This window comes from Vulpes vulpes, chromosome 11 (genome assembly GCF_048418805.1).
Source record: "Vulpes vulpes isolate BD-2025 chromosome 11, VulVul3, whole genome shotgun sequence".
Classification (NCBI taxonomy): Eukaryota; Metazoa; Chordata; class Mammalia; order Carnivora; family Canidae; genus Vulpes; species Vulpes vulpes.
In genome coordinates, this window is record NC_132790.1 from 73,742,175 (window position 1) to 73,752,171 (window position 9,997).

At 39.0% G+C, this 9,997-nt stretch overlaps 1 long non-coding RNA gene and 1 pseudogene across 3 annotated transcripts in view; both read right to left on the bottom strand.

The window, feature by feature from the left end:
• The window catches only part of LOC140594453 (uncharacterized), a 640,333-nt gene extending 630,380 nt beyond the window's left edge, over nt 1-9,953 (bottom strand). For 2 of the 3 annotated variants that reach the window (XR_011995251.1, XR_011995252.1), the window contains exon 1: nt 9,830-9,950. This is a non-coding gene — a long non-coding RNA (uncharacterized lncRNA). Of the gene's footprint in view, nt 1-9,829 lie in introns of all 3 variants that reach the window. The other variant, XR_011995253.1, reaches the window with a different exon arrangement.
• On the bottom strand, nt 6,960-7,594 carry LOC112925598 (cytochrome c oxidase assembly protein COX18, mitochondrial pseudogene; annotated as a pseudogene).
• Nucleotides 9,954-9,997: the final 44 nt, after the last annotated feature.

Below are 9,997 nucleotides of genomic sequence, written 5' to 3' on the forward strand. Positions count from 1 at the left end.
AAAAAAAGGGAAATCAGGACACCTGGCTGCCTCAGCTGGTAGAACATATGATCCTTAATATTGGTGTTGGAAACTCGGGTCCCATGTTGGGCGTAGAGATTACTTAAAAAATAAAAAATAAATGAAATAAATATTTAAAAACTCTTTAAAAAAAGGAAAATCAAAAAAATCTTGAAACATATAGAAATGGAAATACAACATACTAAAACTTATGGCACTCAGCAAAAGCAGTGCTAAGAGGGAAGTTTATGGCAATAAATGCCTACATTAAAGAAGGAAAGGAAAGGAAAGGAAAGGAAAGGAAAGGAAAGGAAAGGAAAGGAAAGGAAAGGAAGAGAAAGAGAAAGAAAGAGAGAGAGAGAGGGAGGGAGGGAGGGAGGGAGAAAGAAAGAAAGAAAGAAAGAAAGAAAGAAAGAAAGAAAGAAAGATAGATTTCAAATAATTAAGTTTTTTTTTTTTTTAAATTTTTATTTATTTATGAGAGTCACACAGAGAGAGAGAGAGAGATGCAGAGACACAGGCAGAGGGAGAAGCAGGCTCCATGCACCGGGAGCCCGATGTGGGACTCGATCCCGGGTCTCCAGGACCGCGCCCTGGGCCAAAGGCAGGCGCCAAACCGCTGCGCCACCCAGGGATCCCACAAATAATTAAGTTTAAACATAGAAAAAGAACTAAGCCAATTTCACTCTGAAATTAACAAAAGTTACCTATGCTTCTAACTCTGATATTTTCCCTCTTTGGTGGATCAGAGTCCCCCAAGCTCAGCCATTTTATTCTTCCAGGGCCTATAAAAAAAGACTTAATCTAAAGTTTGACCATTATCAAAATAAGAAGGGGCAAGGCACCTTCCAAAGTCAGAACCTTCAAGACCTTGCTCAAGGCCAGCTACACAATTTGTACAGACCAATACAAAATGAAAATGTGAGGCTCCATGTTCAAAATGTAAGATGAAAGTGCAATTAAAGGTACTGGAATACAAAGCTTTTCCCTTTTTTCCATGGTTTCTCTCTCAATTTATCATTGTGTTTTATTCATTTGACATTTAATGCCATTCTAAGTAAAAGCGAACTTTAAATTTCAAACATTGGCATGAATTGTACCATTCATCTTTATATTGTACAACACTAGTTTTAAATGCAAACATAATGGCATTTAACTTAAATGTGCACAATCACCAAAATCACATAATTCACATCTTAATAGCTCTTGCCTGCATATGTATTTCATTCTTACCAGAACAGTAGAAAAGCTGCACGAGACTTAACTGTTTTTAGTTCATTATGTATGTACATTCTATCAACACTTTCAACCTTCAGCTTACTTAGAGGATGGACTGAAAAGAAAAGGAATTAGGTTGTCCTGCCTTTTTCTTTCTATGTCATCATTCTCAGTGTTAGTTGTTAGAAAATAATTATGTTCTTCATTTATGTTTTATAGAACACCATTGCCATTCTGTGTTTGAAGCAAGTTTTGGTTCAAATGAAAAGCATGGCTTCTGAGTGCTGTTAGTCCCCCATATACCAAGATAAAGAGGTACTGATAGGAAACCTGAGCACTGCATTTCAGAGGACTCAAAACGCATTGCTAAGAGAAAATTCAGAGAGCTTTACTTGATATGAATATTTTACCGAGCAAGAGACAAACTGAATCGTCAGACTTCAAACCAAAAGTGTTCTGAAGCTCAACTGTCAGCAGTTACAACTCAATTCATAAGGCATGAATGAGGGGGTACTTTGTGTGTGTGTATGTGACTGGTTACTAGAAACTTACATTTTTTATAAAGTATAACTGCTAAGCTTACTTGTTTGTAGCTGATTGTCCAGGAAGCTGAAAGGTAACACTAACATGAAGAAAGCTTAAGTTTTATTTAAGCATCTTGGGGGAATCAAGATAAGCATTAAAGACTCTTGAGACAATAGAATATATAAGGGATATAAACAATATCCTAACAACAGGATAATACCAAGTGTTTGGAAAAATACTTCCAAAAGCTTAAATACTTGTCAGCAGCTACTGACTTATCAGGTGATCTTTATGAGAACAAAAATTACATGAACTTGAATGATCAGTACTGAAATCCTGGTTCGTGATCTTCAAAAGACCATGAAAACAACACGGTGACCAAAAGTAATGCTGAAGTGTCCATTCATCCAAACTTAACCAACTATAAAGATCAACTGGGTTACAATTAGATTCAAATTTTACTTTTCCAAGTCAGTCTGCATTTTGAGGGGGATAAAATGTAATCGGGTTTCAATTTCCCCCAAGTTATTTACATAAGCATAACATGATTTATTAATAAAAATACATATTCTTTCTTGTTCAATAACCTAAGGCTATGTGGTTCTCTAATATAATGCTGGCTAAAAATTTTATAGATTTTTGTTGTAACTGTAGAGATTTTGTAGTAGATAAGGTCTCTTCTAATAAGGTTCAACTGCAATCTTTCATTGATGTCTTTTCCAATAAACCAAGTCTCTAGATTTTAATATATGGACCCATTGTCTCCTTTTGGAAGTGGATCTCAGAAAACTTTTTGGATTGGTGGAAATAAGTATCTGAATATTGCATTTGTGTCTTACAATAATGAATCATGGCATGACTATTCAGGACAGGATAAATAAGATGATGTCTCACTTCAAGAGACAGTATTGCAGGTAGGAGTTTCTTCTAAGTAGAACTATTGCTATATAGTGTGAGCAATCAGGTTTTTAATAAGAGATACTTCTATGGAAACAAAAGAAAAACAAAGGTTAATAGAGCAAATTACAAGCTAGTTTAAAAATTAGTTTCTGGTCTAAAGAGCAGTCAGTGAAGAATATTTCTAAACTTGAGCTGGAGGCATCTCTACATGGTGGATTGAAGATGGCAGTTTCAATCTGATGGATTTCCCTGGTTTGCAACTTTACTGTCTATGACGTCAAGGTGTTTTGGTGAACTCTCTAAGTGGCCTATATAGAGACAAGTATGAAGACTGTACATATATGATCTGTTGTGGTGATACCTCTGAAGCTTTACATGTTTTCCTTTGTTTTTTATTTTGTTTTGTTTAACATTCCAAGTTATTCTTTCTATCTTTATTGATTTCAAGATTTGACAGAGAAAACTCTTTGGGGACCAGGACAACAGCAATCACATCACATTATTTTAAAAACTTCAAGTTTCAAAGCAAATTGTTTTTTTTTTTTAATACAGTTTTGAAAAAAATAAGAGTTTTGACTTGAGTTAGATACAGGGATTAAAAATAGCACACACTTCAAGGTTACATGGTCTACAAATGGTGGAAATACCTTTTCAGAGTAGTTTTATTGGTATATATTTTTAAAATATTCAGAAAGGCTCAACCTCAAGCAGTCATAAACATAAGCAAAAGTGATTTAACTCTTAAATATTCAGAAAACCTCTCTGTCCACACAAGTTAAATAACATTTTCACATATGTACATACAGACAGACATACATACAGATTTGTTTGTGGTAGCTAAAATCTGCTATTCCAGCCCACATGTAGTTGTCCCCCTTTAGCTAATTAGGGCATGGAGAAAAGGGTAGTTTTGGGTTTTAGTGATTCTAAGTCACAGGTGTAGGAGAAAATTGGAAATGTGAGTCTGAAGAGTTTTGGCCAGATATGAGGACACAAACTAGAAGAATCAGAAGAATTCAGGGTACAATACAGCTTACAGGTTAATAAGAAAACCTCAGAGACAGTGAGCAGGAATAGAATTTGTAATGGGCACACTATAGTTTTCTATTGAAATACAATTTTTTTTCTCTATAGTCACCCCATTTTTACCAAAGACAATTATAGCAACTGAGTTGTTTGTGAAATAATCTCATTAAATTTGGCCTAGTCATTTACACAAGTGCAGGAAGAATAGTGATTTTATGCACATTTAAAAACATTAAATTTCAGTTAAAGTTTTGCTGATATCCAACGGGCTTCATTGACTCCATAAAGTCAAGTTTAGCTTCTTAAAACTATCTGGTAGTAATCAATGTCAGGTTAGGTTAAGAGGTGTGAAACTTCAGTGAGACCCAGAATGAATATACAAGTTTAAAGATAAAATCATTGAGACTTTGAAACAGAATAGAGAGCCCAGAAATAAACCCATGAAAATCTGGTTAATTAATCTTTGACAAAGGAGGCAAGAATATACAACAGGAAAAAGACAGTCCTTCCAACAAATGTTGGGGAAACTGGACAGCTACATGCAAAAGAATGAAACTGGACCACTTTCTTACACCATACACAAAAAAATAAACTTAAAATGAATTAAAGACCTCCATGTGAAACCTAAAACCATAAAAATCCTGAAAGGAAATATACACAGTAATTTTTCTGACATAAGCCATAGCAATATCTTTCTGGATATGTCTCCTGAGGCAAGGGAAACAAAAGCAAAAATAAACTATTGGGACTACATCAAAATAAAATGCTTCTGCACAGCAAAGGAAACAATCAACAAAACTGAAACTACTGAATGGAAGAAGATATTTGCTAATGACATATCTGATAAAGGGTTAGTATCCAAAATATATAAAGAAATTATACAACTCAATACCAAAAAAACCCAAATAACTCAATTTAAAAAACGGGCAGACATTTCTCCAAAGAAGAAATATAAATGGCCCACAGACAGATGAAAAGATGCTCAACATCACTCATCACCAGGGAAATGCAAATCAAAACCACAATGAGATATCACTTCACACCTATCAGACAGCTAAAACAAAAAACTCAAGAAACAAGTCTTAGCAAGGATCTGGAGAAAAAGGAACCCCTTTGCACTGCTGGTGGGAATGCAAACTGGTACAGCCATTGTGGAAAACAATATGGAGATTCCAAAAAAATTAAAAATAGAACTATCATATGATCCAGTAATTCAAAAGACATATGCATCCCTATGTTTATTGCAGCATTATTTACAATAGCCAGATTATGGAAGCAGTCAAGTGTCCATCTATAGATGAATGGATAAAGAGAAAAATACACAAACACACACACATGCACACACACACACAAACACAGTAGGATATTAGTCATTAAAAAAAGAATGAAAACTTGCCATTTGCATCAACATGGGTGTATCTACAAAGTGTAAAGCTAAGTGAAATAAGCTAGTCAGAGAAAGACAAATACCATATGATTTCACTCATATGTGGAATTTAAGAAACAAAACAATGAACAGAGAAAATGAACAAAGAAAAAAGAAACAAACCAAGAAACAGACTGTTAACTATAGAGAATAAACTGGTTGTCTACCAATGGGAGTGAGTGAAATAGGTGAAAAGGATTAAGAGTACATTTATCACATTACTCAATGTACAAAAACGTTGAATCACTATATTGTATACCTGAAACTAACATAATGCTGTAGGTCAACTATATTGGAATTAAAATCTTTTAAAAATTGTTAAGAATTTCAGTAAACCAGGTTATGAAGCCCTTCTCAGCACAGAGCCCCAAGTATAAAGTATGTGTGCCATGGAAGCCATTTAGCAAATCTCCTGAACATGATATGGCAATGGGGCAACAAGAGACAAGATGGTCACATATACTGCATGTTATCTCATTTGTTCATGTGCATGTTCCATTGTCTTTTCAGACTTCACTTACAAATCACAAGCTCAAAGATACATTATTAAGCATTTCAAAATGGCAAGAGCAGAACATTAAACCAAGTGCAAGACTTTTCTGAGCGTAGGTCACATGCTCAGAAAGCCAGCCCTGCTCTCACTTTCCAATTCATAACCTCTGGCCTCAAGCAATGTAAAAAATTTAAAAATTAAAAAAATTTTCTGATCCTTTTTTATCTTCTCAAATGACTGTCAAATTTAATCATAAATATCCCAAACTGCAATGAGTTTTATCATCTTTTCAAATCAAACAAGCGAACAACTGGACTCACAATTTATATTACCTCTTAATTTTTCCTATGTTAGAGGTATCTGAGTGGCTCAGCCAGTTAAGCAGCTGCCTTTGGATTAGGTCATGATCCCAGGGGCCTGGGATGAAGCCCCATCTTGGGCTCCTGGCTTAGTAGAGAAGTCTGCTTCTTCCTCTCCCTCTGCTCCTACTCATCTGTGCTTGCTCTCTGTCTCTATCACTCTCTCAAATAAATAAAATCTTACAAAAACACATTTTTCGTATCTCAAGTGTCTTTTTGTATTCTTTCTGAGTAGTGTTGAAAGGCAACATAACCTACCATATTAGGTACCTTCTTCATGGACTACTCTATTGCCTATAACTCAAGTCCATTTTATAAAAGTCACACATTAACTCACCATTGTGTGTTCCATTAGAAAAATATTTCTCAACCAGGAATTACCAGAAAGACTTAGGGTGGGGCAAGGGGAGTCATCAATGAAGGCTGTCATGTTATGAGTCCTAGGATTTTTCTGAAAAGAAAACCATACCTTCAGCAAATGTGTAAATGGGTCCATAATCCTCCACGCCTCCAAAATTTTAAGAAGCACTTCCCTGGATTCTCTTATTTTATAAAACTTTAATGTATAGGATTGGTCAATATAATTCTACATCATTCAGTATATTATCCTGTTTTCATTTTTTTTTTTTTTATTATTTATTTATGATAGTCACAGAGAGAGAGAGAGAGAGGCAGAGACACAGGCAGAGGGAGAAGCAGGCTCCATGCACCGGGAGCCCGATGTGGGACTCGATCCCGGGTCTCCAGGACCGCGCCCTGGGCCAAAGGCAGGCGCCGAACCGCTGCGCCACCCAGGGATCCCCATTATCCTGTTTTCCAAAGTTCTGGCACCTCTAGTAATTTTATAAGCAGACCAGACACTTTGATTCTACTTTTGTATTTTTTACGATTTCATTTCTAAAATTTTCTTTACATTTCTAGCATTTAAAAGATTTTAATTATTGTCAAATATATTTTGATTATATCTTAACACATAGCACTTCACACAATTCATGATTTTAAATACAAATTAAATCACATCTGAATTTCTAAGCCTAAATCTATTATGATAGTGACACTGCAACTGTTTGAAAATTACTGAAAAGCATGTCATTTTACTGAAATGAACTTAGTGTAAAGGCAGCAAAGAGGTCCTTATAAGGAATGTCTGAATCTGACTTGGTCACCAGTATTAGGCAAAGTTGGCAAAACCTAGCAGAACACATCAGTAGGTTCTATAAATGTCCCGTGAAGCTAGAACATCACCAGTAGAAGACCATCAATGAAGGTACTGTCACAGCAGTTAGAATCATCAACACCAATACTGTACAAAGTGTGCAATGTATGTCTGAAAATGAGACATTCCCATTTTTTGCAGAGCAAAAACCTCCACGATGACACCAGTGGAGACAGGCAGAACCCCACTAGTACAGTGAGGTCAGGAAACTCTAGCACCCCATCGATAGCTAACTGGTTCCTGAACAGAAAAGTTTGCTCCTGAATATGTTGCCTGTGTGACAGAATTCCAGAGAGCAACAGACATGAAGACCCACAATGGAACTAGAATCCAAACCAGCTCATTGGCTCTAAAGAGGTGGCAGTTATGCCAAACATACAGCTCTGAAACAAACCTCTGCATATTCTTTTTAAGAGAGCAAGAGATGGGGATCCCTGGGTGGCTCAGCGGTTTAGCACCTGCCTTCAGCTCAGGGCGTGATCCTGGAGTCCTGGGATCGAGTCCCACATCGGCTCCCTGCATGAAGCCTGCTTCTCCCTCTGCCTGTCTCTGCCTCTCTCTCTCTCTCTCTCTCTCTCTGCGTCTCTCATGAATAAATAAAATCTTAAAAAAAAATAATAATAAGAGAGCCAGAGTCAAGGGGGGGAGGGGCAGAGACAGAGGGAGAATGAGAATCCCAGGCCGACTCCACCTGCTCAGCGCAGAGCCCCAGGCTGGAGCTCTTTCACACAACCTGAGATTGTGACCCAAGTCAAAATCAAGAGTTCTCAGCTTAACCAACTAAACCATCCGGACACTCCACACCTCTGCATATTCTTTAGATAAGTGAGCCTAGCAAGTCTTTTGGACCACCTCAACTGATATGCATGAACTGCAACTTCTTGGTTAAGATGCCTTGCAATGTTTCTCATTTCTGGCTACAAATTTTCCACTGTGGCCAGGATGTCCTCCTGCTGATAGGTCCATGACTACCTGACTCTGCTGTGCAGGGTTATGACCGTGACGCCCGCAGACCTACCAGGGCAGACCTGTGGCAGTGTGCAAACCGAGTAGCATCTCCTCCCCACCCTGCACCTGTGCTAATCTTGCCAGGGCCACTGCCCACACCTACAGAGCAGAGTGATTAATGCCATCAGTTGAGGTTGGTGTAAGTGGCAGGCCCCATACCCTGAGCTGCAGTACAAGCAACAGCTGTACTGTACCTACCACCAAGCCTTTCTTGATGCTTCTGCACATATAAGCCACACCCCAGGAATAATGGAAGTGATCCCGCTCATAACACTTGGAAAACAAGTTGTTGGCTAAAGACAGATGTTCAGATCTCTTCCATCAAGCCAAGAAGGCATGAGGGTGAGGTCTAGACAAGACTGAGGATGTGGGGACACCTGGGTGGCTCAGCGACTTAGCGCCTGCCTTTGGCCCAGGGTGTGATCTCCGGGTCCTGGCATCGAGTCCCACATTGGGCTCCCTGCATGGAGCCTGCTTCTCCCTCTGCCTGTTTCTACCTCTGTCTCCTTTAAAAAAAAAGAATACGGATGTAAATGTTATCTAAAAAACAAATTTCATGATGAATTGAATGCCTAAATTCAGAACAACTGCTTACGTTTCATTTACTCATTCTTTTATTGTCTCAGTGAATACTTACTAATGGCAAATTGCTAAGTAGAGGCTGAATATTTAACTACATACAGGCATATATATATATATATAGTTTCTACCTTTATGCAAATTGAATACACAGACAATGAATGATAAGTCAAGGCCACAAGTGGTACGAAAGGAAAAGTGCGTGCATGGCACCAAGGATGAACAAAGCAGGCTGATTAAGGAGCCTTTAGGGACAGATAAGGCTTTCTGAAAAAATTTCACCTCTACAATAAGACCTGCAGCATGAATACGACGAAGGCAGCCCCGGTAAAGGAAAGACTGCTCTTGACAAACAAACAAAGAAAAAACAGCATGGGCAAAAGTAGCAAGACGAGTTACAAGGAAATGAAATCCAGAAGTGAAAGTAGAAACCACAGGGCTCTTTAAAGCCAAACTTTGGGAGTTTGAACTCGATCTTAAACGCAGTGGAGAGCCATTTAAGAGTCTCGCACTCCATCATATCTGCTTTATCAAAATACCACTCTGTGAAGAACAAAAGGGAGTGGAGGCTGCGGTCAGAGTAGGTACCGCTACAGTTCACAGAAAGGGAGGAGGAATCCGGCCGGATTGGGGTACGGAAAATAGTGGGGTTTGCACGTGGAAAAAAAAAAAAAAAGTTAAAAGGCAGAACTGACCGGACGGGTGACCGACAGGGCATGGAAAGGCTGGGGGAGAGTTTAAAAATCAATAAGGAACATTCCCCAGGCTGCTGAGTCGGTCAGTAGCTATGTGGATGCTAGCGCCATGTCTCGAGCGCTCAAGAGCCACAGGCAGCCGGAGCTGAATATTTCAGGTATCTGGAACTTCCCTAAAAACGTCCCGTTAATCCGAAACTCGCTTCCTACTTTGGCTTTCATATCCCTCCCAGATGCCTCTCTTCAGCAGGTCGACCACTTCGGCGGGCGAACCATTCCGGAGATTCTCCTCACAAGAGGGAGCCCACGAGTACAATCTCGAAGACGGGGAGACCGCAAAACTAAAGTTAACAGGAAGCTCGTCGAACGCTCCGAAATACCCACCCTTTACGATCTCCCGGCGGCTCCACCCCTGAAAGCCGACGACCGCGAGCGGAAAAGCGCCCCCAGGCCGACGCGCTGACTGGAGACTCCGCCCTCCAGAGGCCCTGGAGCTGCAGACGCCGGAAGTGGAGGCTCGGGTCGGGTCACGTGGGCAGCCCGGCGGGGCGG